Source organism: Sapajus apella, unplaced genomic scaffold (genome assembly GCF_009761245.1).
Source record: "Sapajus apella isolate SASKATOON/1434 unplaced genomic scaffold, GSC_monkey_1.0 scaffold57, whole genome shotgun sequence".
NCBI lineage: Eukaryota > Metazoa > Chordata > Mammalia > Primates > Cebidae > Sapajus > Sapajus apella.
Genome location: NW_022436997.1, coordinates 363,065 through 369,759, shown reverse-complemented (window position 1 = coordinate 369,759; position 6,695 = coordinate 363,065). Strand labels below are relative to the sequence as shown.

Below are 6,695 nucleotides of genomic sequence, written 5' to 3'. Positions count from 1 at the left end.
AAAAAAAAAAAAAAAAAAAAAAAACAAAAAAAAAAAACAAAAAAAAACTACTTTGTCATTCTCTTTTTAAAAAATTAGTGTAATTCATATATTTAAAATGTTTGCTTCTGGACTAGGTAATCCAGAAACTAGGTTGTCTGAAAAGCCTCTCATCACCACAAAATAGCCATATGTTACATAGGCAACAGGAAGTATCCCTTTATATACATTGCTGAGCTGCCAGGGGGTTACAGAGAAGCCACAAAAATCAGTAAAATTCAGAGTAAGCAGAAACCCAGAGAGTTGGCAAATGTGAATGCTAAAGTTGGTGCTGCCCTGAAGCAAAAGAAGACAATCCTAGGCACTCAGAGACCAGGAAATTAATAGCCACTTGAGGAAGCAGGAGACTAGCCATGGGCTTTACAAAATGGAGAATCTAAACTGGAAACACCGAATAAGCAGAAATATTTGAAGGACTGCTCCTTTAGACAAAAGGTAGGTAGGGAAAAATATGCAAAGAGAAACCTACCTTCTTTGTCTTTGCTCCACACAGAAAATAGTAATAGTTTCACCTAAGAAATAGTTACCATACACTTGGTCACAGTCAGGATAAACAGTAATAAATACACATGTAGACATATTGAAAAGAAGCATTAGAATACCAAAAGCAAGATCTTAAGAGCATCAGGATAGAAAAAACAGATAATGGCGATTAGACTAACAGAAGCCAGAAGATATTGGGGAGGAAAACTCAGCATAGAATTTTGTACCCTAAAATTATTTTTCAAGAATGAGAATGATATAAAAAACATTTTTCAAATGAACAAAATCAGAGTTTACCAACAATAAACCTTTACCAAAGGAACTTCTAAAGGGTGTTCTTCCAGAAGAAGAAAATTGACACCAGAAATAAGGTCTCAGATGTAAGAAGTGACAAGCAAACAAACTGGGAAACTTGTAGCTAAATCTGAACAAACAACTCTATAAAACAATGATATCTAATGTGTATATTTTAAAATAATTTAAAATGAAGGTAAAATACTAGGCAAACATAGCATGAAGAATTATTACCATTAGAGACTTCTAAGGTCCTTGTATTCGCCAAAAAACAGTAGAGATACCAACTAAATGTAGGGTTTCCCATATTAAGTATGTATAATAAAATCACTATAAAGGGAAAAAAGGAAATAAGGAAAAACAGTCAACCCAAAATAATTTTAAAAGAAGAAAAAAGAAACAGTAAAAGCAGAACAGATATATCATTAATTACGATAAATGTAAGCAGACTAAATTTGCCAGTTCAGAGGTAAATAGTATCAGATTGGATGGGAGGGTATAATAATTCTATGCTTAATAACATAGACTTAAACTACATAAAGCAAAAATTGTTAGTTTTAAATTAGTTAGTTGTGGTACCACTAAAGTGGTAGATATTTCAATAGTGGTAGAGATCACACACACACACACACACACACACACACACACACACACGTAGATATTTTAACACATATTTATTAGCAATTAATAGACCAAACAGACAAAATGCTAGTAAGAAAACAAGATTCAAATAACAAAAGTAACAAACCGAATTTAATAAATAAAATTAAATGTTTAAATTCAATTCTTGAGGCAGTACACAAATTGAACATGCACTGTAAATTGCAATACATTTTTGTAGAATGGCATTATCTTGACTGTGTTTGCTGAATAAAATGATGTTAAATTTAAAGAATAATAAAACAACACATATTTGGAACCTAAAAGCCATACTTCAAAATAATCAATGAGTCACAAAATAATGAGTTACAAAATAATTTTTAGTGTAATAATAAATAAGAACCAAAACAAGCACAAGTTATTTTTTTAATTGATAAATTGCCTTCCAACAATATTAAAATCCTCTGCTTTTCAATAAACATTGTTAAGTAAATGAAAAGGCAGGGCCGAGCATGATGGCTCATGCCTGTAATCCCAGCAATTTGGGAGGCCAAGGCGGGCAGATCACAAGGTCAAGAGATCAAGACCATCCTGGCCAACACAGTGAAACCCCATCTCTATTAAAATGCAAAAATTAGCTGGGCATCGTGGCGCACAACTGTAGTCCCAGCTACTAGGGAGGCTGCAAGATTCTGTCTCAAAAAAGAAAAAAAAAAAAAGAAAATGAAAAGGCAAGTTATACAGTGGGAGATTACAAACACACACACACACACACACACACAGAGAGAGAGAGAGAGAGATGGGGGTATAGATATATAGATACATCTAATAAAAAATTGTATTGAGAATATTTAAAGAATTCTTACAGTTTAATAAGATTTAAAAATATAAAATAAGCAAAGGCACCTAGAATAAGAATATGTACAAATGATCAATAAGCACGTTAAAAAAAAGTTCAACATAATTAGTCATCAGGAGCAATGTACATTAAAATTACAATTAGATACCCTTACACACCCATGAGCATATCTAAAAATAGAAAGACTGACAATGCCAAGTGATGATGAGGATACGGAAGAACTGGAATTCTCATATAAATTCCAGGCATATAAAACAATGTGGCAACTTTGAAAACAGTTTGGAGGAATTTTTTTTTTTTTTTTTTTTTGAGTCGGAGTTTCGCTCCTCTTGTTACCCAGGCTGGAGTGCAATGGCGCGAACTCGGCTCACCGCAACCTCCGCCTCCTGGTTCAGGCAATTCTCCTGCCTCAGCCTCCTGCGTAGCTGGGATTACAGGCACGCGCCACCATGCCCAGCTAATTTTTTGTATTTTTAGTAGAGACGGGGTTTCACCATTTTGACCAGGATGGTCTCGATCTCTTGACCTCGTGATCCACCTGCCTCGGCCTCCCAAAGTGCTGGGATTACAGGCGTGAGCCACCGCGCCCGGCCTGGAGGAATTTTTTTTTAATTGTACTTTAGGTTCTGGGGTACATGTACAGATCATGCAGGATTGTTGCAAAGGTACACACATGGTAATGTGGTTTGCTGCATAGTTTGAAGGAATTTTTAAAAAGTATATATTTACCATGGATCCAAAAATTCTATTATTAGGTATTTATCCAATAAAATTAAAAATACATGTACACACAAAACTTGTACATGAATATTCATAGCAGCTTTATTCATAGCAACCCCCTAAACTGAAAATGACCTCACTGTTCATCAACAATTAAATGGATACACAAATTGTTATATATCCTAAAAAATGGAATATTACTTAGCAATAGAAAATAAGTTATTAATACATGAAACAACATTACAAATCCCCAAAACATTATGCTGAGTGAAATATCAGATACACACAAACACATGCACAGTGCATGCTAAATGATTTCATTTATATTAAATGTTAGAAAGACTAATCTTTAATGACTAAAGTCAGATTAGTGGTCACTTAGAGTGGTGAGTATTGGCTGTGAAGGAGCACAAGGAAGCATTTCAGGGTGACAGAAACATTTTATATATTGATTCTTGTCATGTTTGCACAGGTGTGTACATTTATCAAAACTCATAGAACTATATGCTTTAAAAAAGTGTGTATTTTATTTTATGTTAATCATTCTTCAACAAAGCTGCTTTTTAAAAATGAAACAATACAATGAAACTGAATAAAATTATTTTATAAAATATACAAAATGCAGCTAAAGCATTACATTGAGAGAAAATGATAGTATCAGATGCTTATATGAGAAAAAAAGGAGGCTAAAAATTAATGAGCTAAATATCCAATTTAAGAATTTAGAAAAAGAACAACAAAAGAAATCCAGAGAAATCAGAGATAAAGGTAAGAACAGAAGACAATAAAGCAGAGAATAGAATTAAAACAGAGTACACAAAGCAAAACTTGGTTATTTGAAAGAGCTAAATAAACTTTTTGTAAAAGTCATATTTTTAAAAGCAACAAGGGATGAATAATATATAAAAATGTGTTCATAATTGTATCACAGGATAAAAGATGCATCAGTTGTTAAAAAATAAGAGAACATTGTATGTGTATAAACTTATGCCAGTATATTTGATAACTTATGAACACACAAATTCTTTTTTTTTTTTGAGACAGAGTCTCACTCCATCGCTGGGAGCCAGGCTGGAATGCAATGGCAAGACCTCGGCTCACTGCAACCTCCGCTTCCTGGGTTCAAGCAATTCTCCTGCCTCAGCCTCCTGAGTAGCTGGGACTACAGGTGCATGCCACCATGCCCAGCTAATTTTTGTATTTTTAGTAGAGATGGGGTTTCACCATGTTGGCCAGGATGGTCTCAATCTCTTGACCTCGTGATCTACCTGCCTTGGCCTCCCAAAGTGCTGGGATTACAGGCGTGAGCCACCGTGCCCAGCCCGTACAAATTCTTTAAAAAAGCTCATTAAAACAGATTGAATAAGAAATAAAAAGCCTGAATATTCCTATAACCAGCAAAGAAAACCAAAATAAAACAAAAACCCTGCTTTTTAAAATCTGTAATTTTACACACACACACACACACACATACAAACACACACACACCACGCACCCCTACATAATTTTGCAAGAGACTGCAACCAAACATTTGGGAAACATATCACTGCAATTTTATACACCCTTTTTTAGGAAAGAACATAATTCCTATTTTCTTCTAGAATCAAAACCAATCCATGACTGTACAAGAAAGAAATAAGGGGCCAATGTTACTCAGGAACATAGACAGAAAAATTCTATATTAAATGTTAATAACTCTAAAAACATGTAAAACAATCTATTATCTCCATGTTTGACTTACAAAAAAGCAAATAGTTTGCCATTTGAAAATGTAGTCATATTAGTGTACCAACTTAATGAATAAGAGAAAGACCATACAACTATCTAAGTGCTGGAAAGCATTAGATAAAATTTAACACCAATTCATCATAAAAACTCCCTACAATAGAGAAATAGAAGGGAATTTTAAAAATTTAATCTGTCTACCATAAAGTCGAAAAAAAATATCAACCAAATAAAACATTAGAAGTGGCTCCCTTAAAATCAGAAACAAAGGGAAGATATCCTACTACTCATCATTGTACTGTAGGTCTTAGGCCATGTGGTCAAATAAACTTATGAAACAAGAACTATAAGCCAGGCATTTTGTGAATTTTATGTGTGATAGAAATGTCTTTTCAGAACAGTGGGAAATGAATTACTACTTGGTAAATCAGTGCTTCCAAAATTTACTTATTGAAAAGAATTATCTATATCATTGGCTAAATATCCAGATTGCCTGGAAATTCTGACTCATTAGGTCTGAATTAGAGCCTAGGAATCTAACAAGAATTCCAGGTGATTCTTAACCTTAGTCAAGTTTTAAAAGTCCTTCAATAAATGTTGCTGGAATATTTGAATATCTACATGAAAAAAATAAAACTGAATTCCTCCCTCGCAAAATTCAATTTCCAGTATTTTAAAAAATAAATGGAAAAATTAAAACAATTTTTAGAAAATGATATAGGAGAATTTCTTCATAGCTTTGAGATAAGTAGATTTCTTTCAATAATACTAAATGCATTAGTCAAAAAGGAAAAGATTGATAAACTAGGTACTTTCAAATCTCTTACTCAAAGAACATCACAAACTATGAGAAAATATTTGAACATACATTATCAACAAAGGATTAATGTTCAGATTAAATTTAAAAACTCCTAAAAATAAATCTAAAGATAGATTGGTCAATAGAAAAATCAGTAAAAGACATAAACAGACATTTTACATAAAAAGAAACATGAATGGCCAATAAAAAACTAAAAATACATTCAACTTTGGTACTAACCATAAAAATAAGAATTAAAACCACAACAGGATCATTTTACAACCTCCAAAATGATAAAAATTAAAAATTCAGACAATATCAAGTATTTACAAGAATGTATAAAACAAAATGTCTCCTACACATGGCTGACAGGAGAGTAAAATGGTGCAACTACTTTGGAAAACAATCTAGAATACTTTGGAAATAACAATTATCCTATAAAGCTGAAAACTTACTTACCCTGAGACCTAGCACTTTCATTCTGAGAAGCTCTTACACACTTCTACAAAAATACATGTACAAGAATTTCATGGCAGCATTGCTTATAGTAGTAAAAATCAAGAAATCATTCCAAAATATCCATCAACAGAAGAATGGACAGATAAATTGTAACTCATACATACAATGGGATACTTTGCAGCAGGGAAATGGATGAACTACAACTTCTGTTACCATCTGGACAAATCTTTAAAACATAATATTGAGTGAAAATTGCCAGTTACAGCCAGACACAGTGGCTCATGCCTGTAATCCCAGCACTTTGGGAGGCTGAGGTGGGCGGATCACCTGAGGTCAGGAGTTTGAGACCAGCCTGGCCAACATGGTGAAACCCCAACTCTACCAAAGATACAAAGTTAGCCGGGTATGGTGGCTCATGCCTGTAATCTCAGCTACTTAGGAGGCTGAGGCAGGAGAATCGCTTGAACCTGGGAGGTGGAGGTTGCAGTGAGCCAAGATCATGGCATTGCACTCCAGCCTGAGTGACAAAAATGAACGGAAGGAGGGGAGGAAGAGAGGGAGGGAGGGAGTTGCCAGTTATACACAATACAAGTTTACATAAACAAAATTCATAATAGTATATGCGACAGAAATGAAACTGTTGAAAGAAAAGAAAGAAAGAAAGAGAGAGAAGGAAGGAAGGAAGGAAGGAAGGAAGGAAGGAAGGAAGGAAGGAAG

The 6,695-nt window shown here is 33.9% G+C and overlaps 1 protein-coding gene across 1 annotated transcript in view; it reads right to left on the bottom strand.

Moving 5' to 3' along the window:
- LOXHD1 (lipoxygenase homology domains 1) overlaps window positions 1-6,695 on the bottom strand; it is a 185,238-nt gene that overhangs the window by 125,789 nt on the left and 52,754 nt on the right. The window lies entirely within an intron of this gene.